Source organism: Canis lupus, unplaced genomic scaffold, assembly GCF_011100685.1.
Source record: "Canis lupus familiaris isolate Mischka breed German Shepherd unplaced genomic scaffold, alternate assembly UU_Cfam_GSD_1.0 chrUn_S1752H1948, whole genome shotgun sequence".
NCBI lineage: Eukaryota > Metazoa > Chordata > Mammalia > Carnivora > Canidae > Canis > Canis lupus.
This window is the reverse complement of record NW_023330604.1, coordinates 23769-43412: the sequence shown is the minus strand read 5'-3', so window position 1 is coordinate 43412 and position 19644 is coordinate 23769. Positions and strand designations below refer to the sequence as shown.

General features: G+C 75.1%; 13 non-coding genes across 13 annotated transcripts; 9 read left to right on the top strand and 4 right to left on the bottom strand.

Annotated features, from left to right (window-relative positions):
• The first annotated feature begins 299 nt into the window (after positions 1 to 299).
• TRNAL-CAG lies at positions 300 to 382 on the top strand. The gene has a single exon. It is a non-coding gene; the product is annotated as a tRNA-Leu (tRNA).
• A 1646-nt stretch (positions 383 to 2028) lies between these two features.
• TRNAG-UCC lies at positions 2029 to 2100 on the top strand. Its single transcript has one exon. It is a non-coding gene; the product is annotated as a tRNA-Gly (tRNA).
• Positions 2101 to 2421: 321 nt separating this feature from the next.
• TRNAE-CUC lies at positions 2422 to 2493 on the top strand. Its single transcript has one exon. It is a non-coding gene; the product is annotated as a tRNA-Glu (tRNA).
• A 3772-nt stretch (positions 2494 to 6265) lies between these two features.
• Positions 6266 to 6336, bottom strand: TRNAG-GCC. The gene has a single exon. It is a non-coding gene; the product is annotated as a tRNA-Gly (tRNA).
• A 1520-nt stretch (positions 6337 to 7856) lies between these two features.
• TRNAL-CAG lies at positions 7857 to 7939 on the bottom strand. The gene has a single exon. It is a non-coding gene; the product is annotated as a tRNA-Leu (tRNA).
• A 616-nt stretch (positions 7940 to 8555) lies between these two features.
• TRNAD-GUC lies at positions 8556 to 8628 on the top strand. The gene has a single exon. It is a non-coding gene; the product is annotated as a tRNA-Asp (tRNA).
• Positions 8629 to 9401: 773 nt separating this feature from the next.
• TRNAG-UCC lies at positions 9402 to 9472 on the top strand. Its single transcript has one exon. It is a non-coding gene; the product is annotated as a tRNA-Gly (tRNA).
• A 318-nt stretch (positions 9473 to 9790) lies between these two features.
• TRNAE-CUC lies at positions 9791 to 9862 on the top strand. The gene has a single exon. It is a non-coding gene; the product is annotated as a tRNA-Glu (tRNA).
• Positions 9863 to 13623: 3761 nt separating this feature from the next.
• On the bottom strand, positions 13624 to 13694 carry TRNAG-GCC. The gene has a single exon. It is a non-coding gene; the product is annotated as a tRNA-Gly (tRNA).
• Positions 13695 to 15209: 1515 nt separating this feature from the next.
• Positions 15210 to 15292, bottom strand: TRNAL-CAG. Its single transcript has one exon. It is a non-coding gene; the product is annotated as a tRNA-Leu (tRNA).
• Positions 15293 to 15903: 611 nt separating this feature from the next.
• TRNAD-GUC lies at positions 15904 to 15975 on the top strand. Its single transcript has one exon. It is a non-coding gene; the product is annotated as a tRNA-Asp (tRNA).
• Positions 15976 to 16751: 776 nt separating this feature from the next.
• On the top strand, positions 16752 to 16823 carry TRNAG-UCC. The gene has a single exon. It is a non-coding gene; the product is annotated as a tRNA-Gly (tRNA).
• Positions 16824 to 17144: 321 nt separating this feature from the next.
• Positions 17145 to 17216, top strand: TRNAE-CUC. Its single transcript has one exon. It is a non-coding gene; the product is annotated as a tRNA-Glu (tRNA).
• The last annotated feature ends 2428 nt before the right edge of the window (positions 17217 to 19644 follow it).

The following is a 19644-nucleotide window of genomic DNA, read 5'->3' as shown; positions in this document are numbered from 1 at the left end:
GGAGGCCCCGCGCCGGGGATGGGCCGCGGCGGGCGGGCGGGGGCGGCGGGGGGCGGCGGGGGCCGGACGCGGCATCAGGGTGCGCGCCCCCGGGAAGGGGGAGGGGCGGCGGCGAGGACCGCGGCGAGGGCGGCGGCGCCAGCAGAGTCAGTCGGCGGGCCGTTGGCCTCGTCGACCGGGACGCGAGTCCCGTCCGTCCGTCCGTCCGTCCGTCCGTCGCGCACCCACACGGCCGCCAGCCAGCTCCGGGGTCGGCGCCGGGTCGCAGCCAGGCGAGCGGCGGCGCGCCCAGGCCCGCCGTCAGGATGGCCGAGCGGTCTAAGGCGCTGCGTTCAGGTCGCAGTCTCCCCTGGAGGCGTGGGTTCGAATCCCACTCCTGACACGCCCACCTTTTGGCCCGCCCAACGCGGGCTCTCCGCACCCGGGCCTGGACGACGCCCTGTCTGTCCCCGCCTTACACGCCGCTGCGGGCTGCGGGCTGCGGGCTGCGGGCTGCGGGCTGGCGGCGCCCTGGCACACGTGGCCCGGGACCCACGCAGCTGCAGCGCCTCGGCCCTCCCGGCCACAGGCTTGGCGCCCCCGCGCCCTCCCTCCCCCGCCACCTCCCGCGCCTCTCCCTCCTCCTCATCCCACGGCGGCCGCGGGCCTCGGCAACTCGGCAAGTCGGCGGCACGGCTCTCCGGGGGCTCCGTTTGCCCTCTTCCTTCCCGCCGCCGCCCCCTGCAGGCCAGCCGCGGGCCGAAATGCCGGCAGCCCCGCGCGGGCCGGGCCACGCTCCCACTGAGGGGCGCGCCTCGCTCGCCTCCTCGCTCTCCCAGCCCCGCCCTACACCTCCCCCCGCCCGCCCGCCGGGAGCGCGGGGTCCCCACGGCCTGTCCTTTCCGCCGGCCCCCATTCATTCCGTGGTCTCCACCCCCTCCGTCCCCGGGGCGCCCACGAGGCGTGGCCACCCGGAGGCCTCACCACGGCCACACGCCCGCCAGGCGGGCAGCCGAGCCCTCCGCGCGCCAGCCAGAGACGGGACCCCCGCCCCGTTCGCTGGGCCTGGCCCGGGGGGGCGGGGTGGGGTCCACCCCGCCGTGGTGGCTCCGGGGAGCCCTGAGCGCAAGGCAGCCCTGCCTCCCCGGGCCCCCTCCGCGCCGGAAGCCGCTGCGGGGCCGGGGCTCCAGGACGCCAGCGCGCTCCCTCACCGCGCCGCCCGCCAGCCAGCCAGCCGGCGGCCGCTCCGCCCAAGCGCACCTGCCGGCCTCACCCCCACCGCAGCCCAGCCGGCCCCGACGGAGAGCTGCGGGCAGAGCTCACACGCCTTTCTTTGGCCTCTTGGCTTGGGCGCTACTCGGCGGCCCCCATCTCCGACGACGACACCGACGCCGACACGCACACACGCGCACCCACCTCCCCCCCCCCCCACCCCGCGGCACCCCGGGAGCGCACACAATCCGAGCTCCGGGCCCCAGCCGGCCCCCGCCGGCGCGCACTGCACGGGCCGGAGAGCCATCCGCCCATGGGCCTTCGGGGGGGCGCCGGGAGGGAAGGGAAGGTCCGCGCTGAGCTGCGCCGGCCACAGACGCCCCGCGCTGCCTGGGAATCGGGCGCGGGTCAGGCTTGGCCAGGCTGCTCCTCCCGGCAGGACAGTGTCTGGCGGCGGCCCCGCCCCAGGGAGAGGGCGCAGGGTGAGCCGAGTCCGCCTCGGGGCCTCGCTGGGACCGTGGGCGCCGCGCGCCGGCCCGAGCCCGAGCCCGAGCCCTCGGCGCATCTGCGGGCAGCCGAGGGCCCGGGAGCCGCAGGGCGGCGAGAGCGCCCCCAGAGGCGGGCGGCGGAGGCGGCCTGCGGAGCAGCCAGGGCTGCGTGGGGGTGGCGCGGGTGGGGCGCCGGGCGGCCGCTGGTGGCGCCCGCGACGGCGCAGAGCTGCGGCCGGCCGGCACGTCGGGGCAGGGCTGCGGCAGGCGGCGGAGGCGGTGGCGAGAGGGCGAGGAGGCGCTGGTTGCGGAGCCTGGGCCGGCGTCCGGGGGCGGCCCGGGCTGTGCAGCGTTGGTGGTATAGTGGTGAGCATAGCTGCCTTCCAAGCAGTTGACCCGGGTTCGATTCCCGGCCAACGCAGCTGGCCAACGTTTTGCGCGGCTCCAGGGCCCCGGTGCTCAGGCCCGATGGGAGCCGGGAGCCGGGCGCGACGCTGAGTGCGTGTGTGTGTGTGTGTGTGTGTGTGTGTGTGAGAGAGAGAGAGAGAGAGGAGGAGGAGGAGGAGGCGCGCAGCGTTTTGACGGCGCGGCGGGCGGGCGGTCCGGCCAGGTGGCTCGGCGGGGGCCGGCGGGCGGCTGCGCGTGGCCCGGCGGGGGCCCTGGAGGCCAAGCAGAGGCGAGTGGGCGGTAGGGAGGGAGGCGCCGGGTCCAGGGCGCACGGGCCAGGCGCGCAGCCTGACGCTCCCTGGTGGTCTAGTGGTTAGGATTCGGCGCTCTCACCGCCGCGGCCCGGGTTCGATTCCCGGTCAGGGAAGCCTTTCTTCTTCCTCTCGCAAGACCGCCGCCGCACACCCCTTTTAGCCGAAGCTCGCTCGTGCGTCTCCCTGGCCCCGAGCTGACCGAGGCTGCGCGTGCGCACGAGGCCACCCGCCCCGTCGAGCCCAAGGCTGGCTTGCCTGGCGGGCTCCGTCGGGCCGGCCCAAGCCTTTTGGCCTCGCTGGCTGGCTGGCCGGCAGGTGGGCCGACTGGAGGTCTCGGCGTCTCGCGGCCGCCTCCCCCGGACGCTCGCCTGGCTCCCCGTCTCGCTCCGCCCCAGGCCCGACAGTCCGGGACGCCGTCCGACCCCAGCCGAGGCCACCGACAGGCCGGGCGCCTCGGGCCTCCGTGGGTGCTTGGACTCTCCCGCAGCACCCCTGCCGCCGGGAGAAAGGTCGTGGCGGCTCGCAGCGCCCCCACCCCCGGCCCCCCGCTGGCTCCTTGGTGAGGTGCTACTTGGCGGCGGCCGCGCTGGGGGCATGTGGGGGCGGCGGGCCGAGGCAGAGGGGGCCGGGTGTGGGGAGGGTGAGCCACCTGTCTCTCTCTGAGTCGGGGGTCACTTGCTGGAGCCCCCGGTGCCTTCTCTCGGCCGTCGGCCCGGCAACCGCCAGCGATGGCGGCGCACGTGGGTGGTGGTCTTGGGCTTGGGCGGGGATGGGAGCAGAGCGCCGGCCCCCGCCGCCCCCGCCCGGGCAGGCGGTGGTTGGAAAGCGGTTGTGGGCGTGTCCGGTGCCGGACCACCAGGCAGTGGAGGCCAGAGAGCAGGGAGATAGATGCAGGAGGCCAGTGGGCTAACCCGCGGGCCGGGCAGGTGGGAGGGGGCGGAGGCACCCGGGGGACAGACGGGGTGCCCTTGGAGGCCCCGGGTCAGTCCAACTGCACGACCGCTACCCCGAATCCTGGGGCAGAGGGGCAGGCGTGTTCCCCGACACAGCTTCCTCCACCCCACGCCCCCGGCCCGGCCCCGGCCCCAGCCCCACGTGGCCGGCGCCCCAGCTGGATGCCGCTCGGAAGGCGTTCCCCTTGGCGCCTTAGCGCCCACCTAGGCAGGAGAGCCTGCAGCCCTGTCTCCGCCCGGGTGCGGGTCTCCTGGCGCCGCTGCTCCTGCAGGTGAACCGCAGCGCCCGGCCTCCTTCCTGCCAACGCTTGCACGCCGGCCCTCCAAGGCTTTGCTGTGTGTCCAGAGACCGTCTGTCTCCGTCGGAGGCGCAGAGGCCGGCCCGCGCTCTGCGTGAGCCTTCCGCGGCTCGCTGGCTGGATTGGGCCACGGTCGGGCGGCGGTGGAGAGGAGCGCCCGTGGGCCTCCGGGTGCTTCCCGTCAGCACGGGCAGTTCCCTCAGCGCCCTCGCCTCTCCCTCTGGCTGTATGGGTGGGGGTGGGGTGCGGGGAGTCCGCGACGGTGGGGGATAGCGCGGGACGAGGGGTGTTCTCCCCCGCGCGTCGCCTCCCACGGGGGTCAGGGCACAGGCGCAAAGCGTCCCGGAAAGAGGGGAGGGCCAGGAGCGGACCGAGCCGGGCAGTGGGAGAAGGAGTACCGGGTGTGTGCGTGGAGTGAGGGCCCGGGACGTGTGGCGCCGGCGGGCACTGGCCGAGAGTGGGGCTGGCCACTGAGGCAGGGTGTCTGCGGGGGCTCGGGTGCGGCAGGGCACCCTGCCCGGGCGCCTCTCCTGCACCTGTGCACCTGTGCGGGCGGGCGAGGCTGTGAGGTAGGGGACGGGACACGCTGGGCGTGTGCCTGAGGAGCCTGTGGGAGACCGGGACTGCCGGCCTTGAGTGTAGGACGTGGGTGTGGGGTCCAAGGGGTCGGGTGGTAGATGGAGGGTTTGAGCCTGGAGGCTGGAAGGAGCGGCACGTGGCACGTGGGGGTGGGTGGCGGTGGGGAGTGGGTCCCGGTGCCAGAGGGCTGGGAGACCCCGTGGTGGCGGTGGACGGCGGCGGGAGAGGTGCCGGGAGGCCGCTGGGCTGCGCTGGGCTGCGCTGGGCTGCGCTGGGCTGCGCTGCAGGGTGGCCGGCAGACGAGAGCGGGTGAGCGAGCGAGCGAGCGAGCGAGCGAGGTGCAGGGGGCGGGGGGTGGCAAGCAGGCAGCTGCGCGGCGGCCGGGCGAGGCAAAGAGAGAGAGAGAGGGAGGGAGGGAGGGACCGGGTGTCGGAGCTGTTCCCACGGGGTGAGGAATTCCACCGCCCCGGAGATGACCATTCCCCGTCATCGTCATGGGGACCACCAGCCACGTCTCAGGTGTCAGGTGTCGTCCTGGGCTTGAGATTCAGGGAGGCCAAAGGGACAGACGCAACGCACGATCATCGACAAATGAGGACTGGGAAAGGAGGGCACGGGGAGGCGGGTGACAGGGGTGGGGTCGTTCGGGCAAGAGGGGCTGGTGGGGGTGGAGGGGCCAGCGGCGCTGGTACTCGTGTTGCTGCTGCTGCCGCCGCTGCCTCCGCCGCCGCCGGTGATGGTGGTGGCGAACTTTGGCGCTGTTGGTGACGGCGTCCCCCGGGGCCCCGGTGTGTAACGGTGGACTCGGTGAGCGATGGGGGTCGGGGGTCCGGGAAGGCCTTCGGTGCCGCCGCCGGCGATGCCCTTGCCCGTGCGCTGGCCTCGGTCCTGCTGCTGCTGCTATCGCGGTGGTGGTGTGCTGGTGGTCCTGGGGCTTGGTGGCGACTCGGTGCTGGTGGGGTGGTGGTGAGGGAGGGTGGAGGACTTCAGGGCCGTGGGCCATGCTACCCGTGCCGGTGTGCTGATGGTGGCCTCGGTGGTGGCGGTGACCGCGGAGGACTTCAGTCTGTTGGCGATCATGCCTACGCTGGCCTGCTGGCGGTGGGCACGTCCCGCTGCTGCTGCTGCTGCTGCTGCTGCTGCTGCTGCTGGTACAACTGCTTCTGGCATGGTGGTGGTAGTCCTGGTGCTGGTGCTGGTGCTGGTGCTGGTGTGGGGATGGTGGTCCTGGGGGTGGTGGTGGACCAAGTGCTGCGGGGGTCGTGGAGGCCGGGCGAGGGGGGAGGTGACCTCCGTGCCCTTGGCCGTGATGCCCATGCTGGTGCGCCGCCGTTCGTGGACCCGACGTGCTGGTGACAGCCGTGGCGGTGGCGCTGTCCCTCGAGGCTGGGTGTGCTGGCGCCGGTGCTGGCTAGGCTGCATGGACCTGGTGCTCGCGGTGACTTTAGCAGTGGGGAGTGGCCCGTGTTTGAAGGAGACCGCGGCCAGGTGGCCATAGAGAGCATCCCGGGGCTGCCAACGGGAGGATGTCGGGCCGTGAAACGGGGCTCCCTGGCGCGCTCCAAGGAGTGGCTGAGGGCCCCTCCAGAGGAGGGGTGGCAAGATGGTTGGTGGTCGGTCGACGTGCAAAGAGAGGAGGGTTTGGGGAGTGTGGGTAGAATGAGCCATTGAGGGAGGGAATGTGAAAAGCATGCAGGTGGGCTGTGCCCGGGCGGGCGCGGGCGGTGCTTGGAAGCATTGCTTGAAGTGACGTGGGTGAGCGAAGCGCCGTCCGGGTCAGGGTCATGGAGAGAAAAAGGGCAAGGACAACGTGGGGCCGGGCAAGGGACCTGGGCCACGTCGGGCGGCAGGGGGCGGGCAGCCGGGTGGAGCGTGGCGGCCAGGGCTGGCGGCCACGGGCGAGAGACCAGAACAGACAAGTCGGCAGGGGGAAGCGGGGCGGGGCAGGAGGGCAGGGCCCCCGGCGTGAGCACAGCTGGTTCAGGCTCAGGCCCTGTGGCTTGAGCGCGTGCGCGAGGAAGCCGGGCGCGCGCGGCCAAAAGGGGGCGGCGCGCTGCATGGGCCGGGAATCGAACCCGGGCCTCCCGCGTGGCAGGCGAGAATTCTACCACTGAACCACCCATGCACCGGTGGCGGCGGCCACCAGACGGCTTCCCCAGCGGCGCTCGTCGTCGTCCCGGCACGGCCAGTGGTGAGCACCCGCTGCGCGGGGGCGGGCGGCGGGCCCGCGGTCTGCAAGACAGGCTCCGCGCCCGTGCAGATGCGCCGAGGGCTCGGGCTCGGGCTCGGGCTCGGGCTCGGGCCGGCGCGCGGCGCCCACGGTCCCAGCGAGGCCCCGAGGCGGACTCGGCTCACCCTGCGCCCTCTCCCTGGGGCGGGGCCGCCGCCAGACACTGTCCTGCCGGGAGGAGCAGCCTGGCCAAGCCTGACCCGCGCCCGATTCCCAGGCAGCGCGGGGCGTCTGTGGCCGGCGCAGCTCAGCGCGGACCTTCCCTTCCCTCCCGGCGCCCCCCCGAAGGCCCATGGGCGGATGGCTCTCCGGCCCGTGCAGTGCGCGCCGGCGGGGGCCGGCTGGGGCCCGGAGCTCGGATTGTGTGCGCTCCCGGGGTGCCGCGGGGTGGGGGGGGGGGGGAGGTGGGTGCGCGTGTGTGCGTGTCGGCGTCGGTGTCGTCGTCGGAGATGGGGGCCGCCGAGTAGCGCCCAAGCCAAGAGGCCAAAGAAAGGCGTGTGAGCTCTGCCCGCAGCTCTCCGTCGGGGCCGGCTGGGCTGCGGTGGGGGTGAGGCCGGCAGGTGCGCTTGGGCGGAGCGGCCGCCGGCTGGCTGGCTGGCGGCGGCGCGGTGAGGGAGCGCGCTGGCGTCCTGGAGCCCCGGCCCCGCAGCGGCTTCCGGCGCGGAGGGGGCCCGGGGAGGCAGGGCTGCCTTGCGCTCAGGGCTCCCCGGAGCCACCACGGCGGGGTGGACCCCACCCCGCCCCCCCGGGCCAGGCCCAGCGAACGGGGCGGGGGTCCCGTCTCTGGCTGGCGCGCGGAGGGCTCGGCTGCCCGCCTGGCGGGCGTGTGGCCGTGGTGAGGCCTCCGGGTGGCCACGCCTCGTGGGCGCCCCGGGGACGGAGGGGGTGGAGACCACGGAATGAATGGGGGCCGGCGGAAAGGACAGGCCGTGGGGACCCCGCGCTCCCGGCGGGCGGGCGGGGGGAGGTGTAGGGCGGGGCTGGGAGAGCGAGGAGGCGAGCGAGGCGCGCCCCTCAGTGGGAGCGTGGCCCGGCCCGCGCGGGGCTGCCGGCATTTCGGCCCGCGGCTGGCCTGCAGGGGGCGGCGGCGGGAAGGAAGAGGGCAAACGGAGCCCCCGGAGAGCCGTGCCGCCGACTTGCCGAGTTGCCGAGGCCCGCGGCCGCCGTGGGATGAGGAGGAGGGAGAGGCGCGGGAGGTGGCGGGGGAGGGAGGGCGCGGGGGCGCCAAGCCTGTGGCCGGGAGGGCCGAGGCGCTGCAGCTGCGTGGGTCCCGGGCCACGTGTGCCAGGGCGCCGCCAGCCCGCAGCCCGCAGCCCGCAGCCCGCAGCCCGCAGCGGCGTGTAAGGCGGGACAGACAGGGCGTCGTCCAGGCCCGGGTGCGGAGAGCCCGCGTTGGGCGGGCCAAAAGGTGGGCGTGTCAGGAGTGGGATTCGAACCCACGCCTCCAGGGGAGACTGCGACCTGAACGCAGCGCCTTAGACCGCTCGGCCATCCTGACGGCGGGCCTGGGCGCGCCGCCGCTCGCCTGGCTGGGACCCGGCGCCGACCCTGGAGCTGGCTGGCGGCCGTGTGGGTGCGCGACGGACGGACGGACGGACGGACGGACGGGACTCGCGTCCCGGTCGACGAGGCCAACGGCCCGCCGACTGACTCTGCTGGCGCCGCCGCCCTCGCCGCGGTCCTCGCCGCCGCCCCCTCCCCCTTCCCGGGGCGGCGCACCCTGCTGCCGGCGTCCGGCCCCCCGCCGCCCCCGCCGCCCCCCGCCGCCCGCCGCGGCCCATCCCCGGCGCGGGGCCTCCGGCTCGCTCGCGCAGCCCTGCTTGCCGTGTCGGGCGTCTTCTCCCGCCGCCATCCCCGCGCGGCTGGGCGGGGGCGGGGGCGGCGGCGGGTCCGGGGGCGCGACGCTCCGAGTCGGGCCGGGGGACTGCTGTGCGCGCTGACGCGGCGGCCGGGGGGTCGGGCCGGGTGGGCCGTGGCCCGGGGCACGTGGCGGGCGCCTGGCAGGACGGGCGCGCGGGACGTCGAGGGCCCGGGTGGGCGTGGGCAGGCAGGCAGGCCGGCGGGCGGGCGGGCGGGCGGAGAGGGGTCGGGCGCCCGGGCGGCCGCCGCCGCCGTCCTCGTTAGTATAGTGGTGAGTATCCCCGCCTGTCACGCGGGAGACCGGGGTTTCGATTCCCCGACGGGGAGGCGAGACACGCCCTCTTTTGGTCGCGGGCGCCGCCGCCGCGCTGCCCAAACGTACGCCGGCCCCCAGGGCCCTCCTTGTCCTCCTTCTCCTCCTTCTCCTCCTTGTCCTGCTTCTCCTCCCTCGTGCCTCCGCCCGGCCCCGTGCGGCCAGAGGCGCGGGGCGACCGCGGGGGCCCGTCCTGCCCGCCGTCGACCCGACCCCCCGCACCCCCTGCCCTTCCTCGTCGGCCCTGGCGCCCTGGCGCCCTGGCGCGTGCGGGCTCGGCCCAGCCCAGCCGGGACCTCCTGACGGGAGGCTGGCCGCCACGGGCTCCTCGCTCACGCGACGGACAGCTGCCCGGCTGCCGGGCTGCCCGTGGAGGTGGCCGTGGGGGCCGGGCCGACTGTGCGGGCGGGGCGGGGCGGGGCGGGGCGGGGCGCGGGTGGCGGGAGGGAAGGGAAGGGAAGGGAAGCGCGCGCCGGGGGCAGGGGGCAAGGGGCGGGGCTCCCCGGCGGGCAGCCGAGGGCCCGGGAGCCGCAGGGCGGCGAGAGCGCCCCCCAGAGGCGGGCGGCGGAGGCGGCGGGCGGTCGTGCCTGCGGAGCAGCCAGGGCTGCGTGGGGGTGGCGCGGGTGGGGCGCCGGGCGGCCGCTGGTGGCGCCCGCGACGGCGCAGAGCTGCGGCCGGCCGGCACGTCGGGGCAGGGCTGCGGCAGGCGGCGGAGGCGGTGGCGAGAGGGCGAGGAGGCGCTGGTGCGGAGCCTGGGCCGGCGTCCGGGGGCGGCCCGGGCTGTGCAGCGTTGGTGTATAGTGGTGAGCATAGCTGCCTTCCAAGCAGTTGACCCGGGTTCGATTCCCGGCCAACGCAGCTGGCCAACGTTTTGCGCGGCTCCAGGGCCCCGGTGCTCAGGCCCGATGGGAGCCGGGAGCCGGGCGCGACGCTGAGTGCGTGTGTGTGTGTGTGGTGTGAGAGAGAGAGAGAGAGAGAGAGAGGAGGAGGAGGAGGAGGAGGCGCGCAGCGTTTTGACGGCGCGGCGGGCGGGCGGTCCGGCCAGGTGGCTCGGCGGGGCCGGCGGGCGGCTGCGCGTGGCCCGGCGGGGGCCCTGGAGGCCAAGCAGAGGCGAGTGGGCGGTAGGGAGGGAGGCGCCGGGTCCAGGGCGCACGGGCCAGGCGCGCAGCCTGACGCTCCCTGGTGGTCTAGTGGTTAGGATTCGGCGCTCTCACCGCCGCGGCCCGGGTTCGATTCCCGGTCAGGGAAGCCTTTCTTCTTCCTCTCGCAAGACCGCCGCCGCACACCCCTTTTAGCCGAAGCTCGCTCGTGCGTCTCCCTGGCCCCGAGCTGACCGAGGCTGCGCGTGCGCACGAGGCCACCCGCCCCGTCGAGCCCAAGGCTGGCTTGCCTGGCGGGCTCCGTCGGGCCGGCCCAAGCCTTTTGGCCTCGCTGGCTGGCTGGCCGGCAGGTGGGCCGACTGGAGGTCTCGGCGTCTCGCGGCCGCCTCCCCCGGACGCTCGCCTGGCTCCCCGTCTCGCTCCGCCCCAGGCCCGACAGTCCGGGACGCCGTCCGACCCCAGCCGAGGCCACCGACAGGCCGGGCGCCTCGGGCCTCCGTGGGTGCTTGGACTCTCCCGCAGCACCCCTGCCGCCGGGAGAAAGGTCGTGGCGGCTCGCAGCGCCCCCCACCCCCGGCCCCCCGCTGGCTCCTTGGTGAGGTTGCTACTTGGCGGCGGCCGCGCTGGGGGCATGTGGGGGCGGCGGGCCGAGGCAGAGGGGGCCGGGTGTGGGGAGAGGGTGAGCCACCTGTCTCTCTCTGAGTCGGGGGTCACTTGCTGGAGCCCCCGGTGCCTTCTCTCGGCCGTCGGCCCGGCAACCGCCAGCGATGGCGGCGCACGTGGGTGGTGGTCTTGGGCTTGGGCGGGGATGGGAGCAGAGCGCCGGCCCCCGCCGCCCCCGCCCGGGCAGGCGGGTGGTTGGAAAGCGGTTGTGGGCGTGTCCCGGTGGCCGGACCACCAGGCAGTGGAGGCCAGAGAGCAGGGAGATAGATGCAGGAGGCCAGTGGGGCTAACCCGCGGGCCGGGCAGGTGGGAGGGGGCGGAGGCACCCGGGGGACAGACGGGGTGCCCTTGGAGGCCCCGGGTCAGTCCAACTGCACGACCCGCTACCCCGAATCCTGGGGCAGAGGGGCAGGCGTGTTCCCCGACACAGCTTCCTCCACCCCACGCCCCCCGGCCCGGCCCCCGGCCCCAGCCCCACGTGGCCGGCGCCCCAGCTGGATGCCGCTCGGAAGGCGTTCCCCTTGGCGCCTTTAGCGCCCACCTAGGCAGGAGAGCCTGCAGCCCTGTCTCCGCCCGGGTGCGGGTCTCCTGGCGCCGCTGCTCCTGCAGGTGAACCGCAGCGCCCGGCCCTCCTTCCTGCCAACGCTTGCACGCCGGCCCTCCAAGGCTTTGCTGTGTGTCCAGAGACCGTCTGTCTCCGTCGGAGGCGCAGAGGCCGGCCCGCGCTCTGCGTGAGCCTTCCGCGGCTCGCTGGCTGGATTGGGCCACGGTCGGGCGGCGGTGGAGAGGAGCGCCCGTGGGCCTCCGGGTGCTTCCCGTCAGCACGGGCAGTTCCCTCAGCGCCCTCGCCTCTCCCTCTGGCTGTATGGGTGGGGGTGGGGGTGCGGGGAGTCCGCGACGGTGGGGGATAGCGCGGGACGAGGGTGTTCTCCCCGGCGCGTCGCCTCCCACGGGGGTCAGGGCACAGGCGCAAAGCGTCCCGGAAAGAGGGGAGGGCCAGGAGCGGACCGAGCCGGGCAGTGGGAGAAGGAGTACCGGGTGTGTGCGTGGAGTGAGGGCCCGGGACGTGTGGCGCCGGCGGGCACTGGCCGAGAGTGGGGCTGGCCACTGAGGCAGGGTGTCTGCGGGGGCTCGGGTGCGGCAGGGCACCCTGCCCGGCGCCTCTCCTGCACCTGTGCACCTGTGCGGGCGGGCGAGCTGTGAGGTAGGGGACGGGACACGCTGGGCGTGTGCCTGAGGAGCCTGTGGGAGACCGGGACTGCCGGCCTTGAGTGTAGGACGTGGGTGTGGGGTCCAAGGGGTCGGTGGTAGATGGAGGGTTTGAGCCTGGAGGCTGGAAGGAGCGGCACGTGGCACGTGGGGGTGGGTGGCGGTGGGGAGTGGGTCCCGGTGCCAGAGGGCTGGGAGACCCCGTGGTGGCGGTGGAGGGGCGGGAGAGGGAGAGGGGAGGCGCGGGGGGGGGGGCTGGCTGCGGGGGTGGGGGGAGCGGCGAGAGCGAGAGAGCGAGCGAGCGAGCGAGCGAGCGAGGTGCAGGGGGCGGGGGTGGCAAGCAGGCAGCTGCGCGGCGGCCGGGCGAGGCAAAGAGAGAGAGAGAGGGAGGGAGGGAGGGACCGGGTGTCGGAGCTGTTCCCACGGGGTGAGGAATTCCACCGCCCCGGAGATGACCATTCCCCGTCATCGTCATGGGGACCACCAGCCACGTCTCAGGTGTCAGGTGTCGTCCTGGGCTTGAGATTCAGGGAGGCCAAAGGGACAGACGCAACGCACGATCATCGACAAATGAGGACTGGGAAAGGAGGGCACGGGGGGGGGCGGGTGACGGGGGGGGGGTCGTTCGGGCAAGAGGGGCTGGTGGGGGTGGAGGGGCCAGCGGCGCTGGTACTCGTGTTGCTGCTGCTGCCGCCGCTGCCTCCGCCGCCGCCGGTGATGGTGGTGGCGAACTTTGGCGCTGTTGGTGACGGCGTCCCCCGGGGCCCCGGTGTAACGGTGGACTCGGTGAGCGATGGGGGTCGGGGGTCCGGGAAGGCCTTCGGTGCCGCCGCCGGCGATGCCCTTGCCCGTGCGCTGGCCTCGGTCCTGCTGCTGCTGCTATCGCGGTGGTGGTGTGCTGGTGGTCCTGGGGCTTGGTGGCGACTCGGTGCTGGTGGGGTGGTGGTGAGGGAGGGTGGAGGACTTCAGGGCCGTGGGCCATGCTACCCGTGCCGGTGTGCTGATGGTGGCCTCGGTGGTGGCGGTGACCGCGGAGGACTTCAGTCTGTTGGCGATCATGCCTACGCTGGCCTGCTGGCGGTGGGCACGTCCCTGCTGCTGCTGCTGCTGCTGCTGCTGCTGCTGCTGCTGGTACAACTGCTTCTGGCATGGTGGTGGTAGTCCTGGTGCTGGTGCTGGTGCTGGTGCTGGTGTGGGGGATGGTGGTCCTGGGGGTTGGTGGTGGACCAAGTGCTGCGGGGGTCGTGGAGGCCGGGCGAGGGGGGGAGGTGACCTCCGTGCCCTTGGCCGTGATGCCCATGCTGGTGCGCCGCCGTTCGTGGACCCGACGTGCTGGTGACAGCCGTGGCGGTGGCGCTGTCCCTCGAGGCTGGGTGTGCTGGCGCCGGTGCTGGCTAGGCTGCATGGACCTGGTGCTCGCGGTGACTTTAGCAGTGGGGAGTGGCCCGTGTTTGAAGGAGACCGCGGCCAGGTGGCCATAGAGAGCATCCCGGGGCTGCCAACGGGAGGATGTCGGGCCGTGAAACGGGGCTCCCTGGCGCGCTCCAAGGAGTGGCTGAGGGCCCCTCCAGAGGAGGGGTGGCAAGATGGTTGGTGGTCGGTCGACGTGCAAAGAGAGGAGGGTTTGGGGAGTGTGGGTAGAATGAGCCATTGAGGGAGGGAATGTGAAAAGCATGCAGGTGGGCTGTGCCCGGGCGGGCGCGGGCGGTGCTTGGAAGCATTGCTTGAAGTGACGTGGGTGAGCGAAGCGCCGTCCGGGTCAGGGTCATGGAGAGAAAAAGGGCAAGGACAACGTGGGGCCGGGCAAGGGACCTGGGCCACGTCGGGCGGCAGGGGGCGGGCAGCCGGGTGTAGCGTGGCGGCCAGGGCTGGCGGCCACGGGCGAGAGACCAGAACAGACAAGTCGGCAGGGGGAAGCGGGGCGGGGCAGGAGGGCAGGGCCCCCGGCGTGAGCACAGCTGGTTCAGGCTCAGGCCCTGTGGCTTGAGCGCGTGCGCGAGGAAGCCGGGCGCGCGCGGCCAAAAGGGGGCGGCGCGCTGCATGGGCCGGGAATCGAACCCGGGCCTCCCGCGTGGCAGGCGAGAATTCTACCACTGAACCACCCATGCACCGGTGGCGGCGGCCACCAGACGGCTTCCCCAGCGGCGCTCGTCGTCGTCCCGGCACGGCCAGTGGTGAGCACCCGCTGCGCGGGGGCGGGCGGCGGGCCCGCGGTCTGCAAGACAGGCTCCGCGCCCGTGCAGATGCGCCGAGGGCTCGGGCTCGGGCTCGGGCTCGGGCTCGGGCCGGCGCCGGCGCCCACGGTCCACAGCGAGGCCCCGAGGCGGACTCGGCTCACCCTGCGCCCTCTCCCTGGGGCGGGCCGCCGCCAGACACTGTCCTGCCGGGAGGAGCAGCCTGGCCAAGCCTGACCCGCGCCCGATTCCCAGGCAGCGCGGGGCGTCTGTGGCCGGCGCAGCTCAGCGCGGACCTTCCCTTCCCTCCCGGCGCCCCCCCGAAGGCCCATGGGCGGATGGCTCCTCCGGCCCGTGCAGTGCGCGCCGGCGGGGGCCGGCTGGGGCCCGGAGCTCGGATTGTGTGCGCTCCCGGGGTGCCGCGGGGTGGGGGGGGGGGGGGAGGTGGGTGCGCGTGGTGTGCGTGTCGGCGTCGGTGTCGTCGTCGGAGATGGGGGCCGCCGAGTAGCGCCCAAGCCAAGAGGCCAAAGAAAGGCGTGTGAGCTCTGCCCGCAGCTCTCCGTCGGGGCCGGCTGGGCTGCGGTGGGGGTGAGGCCGGCAGGTGCGCTTGGGCGGAAGCGGCCGCCGGCTGGCTGGCTGGCGGGGCGGCGCGGTGAGGGAGCGCGCTGGCGTCCTGGAGCCCCGGCCCCGCAGCGGCTTCCGGCGCGGAGGGGGCCCGGGGAGGCAGGGCTGCATTGCGCTCAGGGCTCCCCGGAGCCACCACGGCGGGGTGGACCCCACCCCGCCCCCCCGGGCCAGGCCCAGCGAACGGGGCGGGGGGGTCCCGTCTCTGGCTGGCGCGCGGAGGGCTCGGCTGCCCGCCTGGCGGGCGTGTGGCCCGTGGTGAGGCCTCCGGGTGGCCACGCCTCGTGGGCGCCCCGGGACGGAGGGGGGTGGAGACCACGGAATGAATGGGGGCCGGCGGGAAAGGACAGGCCGTGGGGACCCCGCGCTCCCGGCGGGCGGGCGGGGGGGAGGTGTAGGGCGGGGCTGGGAGAGCGAGGAGGCGAGCGAGGCGCGCCCCTCAGTGGGGAGCGTGGCCCGGCCCGCGCGGGGCTGCCGGCATTTCGGCCCGCGGCTGGCCTGCAGGGGGCGGCGGCGGGAAGGAAGAGGGCAAACGGAGCCCCCGGAGAGCCGTGCCGCCGACTTGCCGAGTTGCCGTGGGATGAGGAGGAGGGAGAGGCGCGGGAGTTGGCGGGGGAGGGAGGGCGCGGGGGCGCCAAGCCTGTGGCCGGGAGGGCCGAGGCGCTGCAGCTGCGTGGGTCCCGGGCCACGTGTGCCAGGGCGCCGCCAGCCCGCAGCCCGCAGCCCGCAGCCCGCAGCCCGCAGCGGCGTGTAAGGCGGGACAGACAGGGCGTCGTCCAGGCCCGGGTGCGGAGAGCCCGCGTTGGGCGGGCCAAAAGGTGGGCGTGTCAGGAGTGGGATTCGAACCCACGCCTCCAGGGGAGACTGCGACCTGAACGCAGCGCCTTAGACCGCTCGGCCATCCTGACGGCGGGCCTGGGCGCGCCGCCGCTCGCCTGGCTGGGGACCCGGCGCCGACCCCGGAGCTGGCTGGCGGCCGTGTGGGTGCGCGACGGACGGACGGACGGACGGACGGGACGGGACTCGCGTCCCGGTCGACGAGGCCAACGGCCCGCCGACTGACTCTGCTGGCGCCGCCGCCCTCGCCGCGGTCCTCGCCGCCGCCCCCCTCCCCTTCCCGGGGCGCGCACCCATGCTGCGGGCGTCCGGCCCCCCGCCGCCCCGCCGCCCCCGCGCCGCCGCGGCCCATCCCCGGCGCGGGGCCTCCGGCTCGCTCGCGCAGCCCTGCTTGCCGTGTCGGGCGTCTTCTCCCGCCGCCATCCCCGCGCGGCTGGGGGGGGGGCGGCGGCGGGTCCGGGGGCGCGACGCTCCGAGTCGGGCCGGGGGACTGCTTGTGCGCGCTGACGCGGCGGCCGGGGGGGTTCGGGCCGGGTGGGCCGTGGCCCGGGGCACGTGGCGGGCGCCTGGCAGGACGGGCGCGCGGGACGTCGAGGGCCCGGGTGGGCGTGGGCAGGCAGGCAGGCCGGGCGGGCGGGCGGGCGGGAGAGGGGTCGGGCGCCCGGGCGGCTCGCCGCCGCCGTCCTCGTTAGTATAGTGGTGAGTATCCCCGCCTGTCACGCGGGAGACCGGGGTTCGATTCCCCGACGGGGAGGCGAGACACGCCCTCTTTTGGTCGCGGGCGCCGCCGCCGCGCTGCCCAAACGTACGCCGGCCCCCAGGGCCCTCCTTGTCCTCCTTCTCCTCCTTCTCCTCCTTGTCCTCGCTTCTCCTCCCTCGTGCCTCCGCCCGGCCCCGTGCGGCCAGAGGCGCGGGGCGACCAGCGGGGGCCCGTCCTGCCCGCCGTCGACCCGACCCCCCGCACCCCCTGCCCTTCCTCGTCGGCCCTGGCGCCCTGGCGCCCTGGCGCGTGCGGGCTCGGCCCAGCCCAGCCGGGACCTCCTGACGGGAGGCTGGCCGCCACGGGCTCCTCGCTCACGCGACGGACAGCTGCCCGGCTGCCGGGCTGCCCGTGGAGGTGGCCGTGGGGGCCGGGGCCGACTGTGCGGGCGGGGCGGGGCGGGGCGGGGCGGGGCGCGGGTGGCGGGAGGGAAGGGAAGGGAAGGGAAGCGCGCGCCGGGGGCAGGGGGCAAGGGGCGGGGCTCCCCGGCGGGCAGCCGAGGGCCCGGGAGCCGCAGGGCGGCGAGAGCGCCCCCCAGAGGCGGGCGGCGGAGGCGGCGGGCGGTCGTGCCTGCGGAGCAGCCAGGGCTGCGTGGGGGTGGCGCGGGTGGGGCGCCGGGCGGCCGCTGGTGGCGCCCGCGACGGCGCAGAGCTGCGGCCGGCCGGCACGTCGGGGCAGGGCTGCGGCAGGCGGCGGAGGCGGTGGCGAGAGGGCGAGGAGGCGCTGGTGCGGAGCCTGGGCCGGCGTCCGGGGGCGGCCCGGGCTGTGCAGCGTTGGTGGTATAGTGGTGAGCATAGCTGCCTTCCAAGCAGTTGACCCGGGTTCGATTCCCGGCCAACGCAGCTGGCCAACGTTTTGCGCGGCTCCAGGGCCCCGGTGCTCAGGCCCGATGGGAGCCGGGAGCCGGGCGCGACGCTGAGTGCGTGGGTGTGGTGTGTGTGTGTGTGTGATGAGAGAGAGAGAGAGAGAGAGGAGGAGGAGGAGGAGGCGCGCAGCGTTTTGACGGCGCGGCGGGCGGGCGGTCCGGCCAGGTGGCTCGGCGGGGCCGGCGGGCGGCTGCGCGTGGCCCGGCGGGGGGCCCTGGAGGCCAAGCAGAGGCGAGTGGGCGGTAGGGAGGGAGGCGCCGGGTCCAGGGCGCACGGGCCAGGCGCGCAGCCTGACGCTCCCTGGTGGTCTAGTGGTTAGGATTCGGCGCTCTCACCGCCGCGGCCCGGGTTCGATTCCCGGTCAGGGAAGCCTTTCTTCTTCCTCTCGCAAGACCGCCGCCGCACACCCCTTTTAGCCGAAGCTCGCTCGTGCGTCTCCCTGGCCCCGAGCTGACCGAGGCTGCGCGTGCGCACGAGGGCCACCCGCCCCGTCGAGCCCAAGGCTGGCTTGCCTGGCGGGCTCCGTCGGGCCGGCCCAAGCCTTTTGGCCTCGCTGGGCTGGCTGGCCGGCAGGTGGGCCGACTGGAGTCTCGGCGTCTCGCGGCCGCCTCCCCCGGACGCTCGCCTGGCCTCACCGTCTCGCTCCGCCCCAGGCCCGACAGTCCGGGACGCCTTCCGACCCAGCCGGGCCACCGACAGGCCGGGCGCCTCGGGCCTCCGTGGGTGCTTGGGACTCTACCGCAAGCACCCCTGCCGCCGGGAGAAAGGTCGTGGCGGCTCGCAGCGCCCCCACCCCCGGCCCCCCGCTGGCTCCTTGGTGAGGTGCTACTGGCGGCGGCCGCGCTTTGGGCATGTGGGGGCGGCGGGCGAGGCAGAGGGGCCGGGTGTGGGGGAGGGTGAGCCACCTGTCTCTCTCTGAGTCGGGGGTCCACTTGCTGGAGCCCCGGTGCCTTTCTCGGCCGTCGGCCCGGCAACCGCCAGCGATGGCGGCGCACGTGGGTGGTGGTCTTGGGCTTGGGCGGGGGATGGGAGCAGAGCGCCGGCCCCCGCCGCCCCCGCCCGGCAGGCGGTGGTTGGGAAAGCGGTTGTGGGCGTGTCCCGGTGGCCGGGACCACCCAGGCAGTGGAGGCCAGAGAGCAGGGAGATAGATGCAGGAGGCCAGTGGGGGCTAACCCGCGGGCCCGGGCAGGTGGGAGGGGGCGGAGGCACCCGGGGGACAGACGGGGTGCCCTTGGAGGCCCGGGTCAGTCCAACTGCACGACCGCTACCCCGAATCTGGGGCAGAGGGGCAGGGTGTTCCCCGACACAGCTTCCTCCACCCCACGCCCCCGGCACCGGCCCCGGCCCCAGCCACCACGTGGCCGGCGCCCCAGCTGGATGCCGCTCGGAAGGCGTTCCCCTTGGCGCCTTAGCGCCCACCTAGGCAGGAGAGCCTGCAGCCCTGTCTCAGCCCGGGTGCGGGTCTCCTGGCGCCGCTGCTCCTGCAGGTGAAACCGCAGCGCCCGGCCTCCTTCCTGCCAACGCTTGCACGCCGGCCCTCCAAGGCTTTGCTGTGTGTCCAGAGACCGTCTGTCTCCCGTCGGAGGCGCAGAGGCCGGCCCGCGCTCTGCGTGAGCCTTCCGCGGCTCGCTGGCTGGATTGGGCCACGGTCGGGCGGCGGTGGAGAGGAGCGCACGTGGGCCTCCGGGTGCTTCCCGTCAGCACGGGCAGTTCCCCTCAGCGCCCTCGCCTCTCCCTCTGGCTGTATGGGTGGGGGTGGGGGTGCGGGGAGTCCGCGACGGTGGGGGATAGCGCGGGACGAGGGTGTTTCTCCCCCGGCGCGTCGCCTCCCACGGGGGTCAGGGCACAGGCGCAAAGCGTCCCGGAAAGAGGGGAGGGCCAGGAGCGGACCGAGCCGGGCAGTGGGAGAAGGAGTACCGGGTGTGTGCGTGGAGTGAGGGCCCGGGACGTGTGGCGCCGGCGGGCACTGGCCGAGAGTGGGGCTGGCCACTGAGGCAGGGTGTCTGCGGGGGCTCGGGTGCGGCAGGGCACCCTGCCCGGCGCCTCTCCTGCACCTGTGCACCTGTGCGGGCGGGCGAGCTGTGAGGTAGGGGACGGGACACGCTGGGCGTGTGCCTGAGGAGCCTGTGGGAGACCGGGACTGCCGGCCTTGAGTGTAGGACGTGGGTGTGGGGTCCAAGGGGTCGGTGGTAGATGGAGGGTTTGAGCCTGGAGGCTGGAAGGAGCGGCACGTGGCACGTGGGGGTGGGTGGCGGTGGGGAGTGGGTCCCGGTGCCAGAGGGCTGGGAGACCCCGTGGTGGCGGTGGACGGCGGCGGGAGAGGTGCCGGGGGGGCCGCTGGCTGCGCTGGGCTGCGCTGCAGGGTGGGGGCAGAGAGAGAGGGGAGCGAGCGAGCGAGCGAGCGAGCGAGAGGTGCAGGGGGCGGGTGGTGGCAAGCAGGCAGCTGCGCGGCGGCCGGGCGAGGCAAAGAGAGAGAGAGAGGAGGGAGGGAGGGACCGGGTGTCGGAGCTGTTCCCACGGGGTGAGGAATTCCACCGCCCCGGAGATGACCATTCCCCGTCATCGTCATGGGGACCCACCAGCCACGTCTCAGGTGCAGGTGTCGTCCTGGGCTTGAGATTCAGGGAGGCCAAAGGGACAGACGCAACGCACGATCATCGACAAATGAGGACTGGGAAAGGAGGGCACGGGGAGGCGGGTGACAGGGGTGGGGTCGTTCGGGCAAAGAGGGGCTGGTGGGGGTGGAGGGGCCAGCGGCGCTGGTACTCGTGTGTTGCTGCTGCTGCCGCCGCTGCCT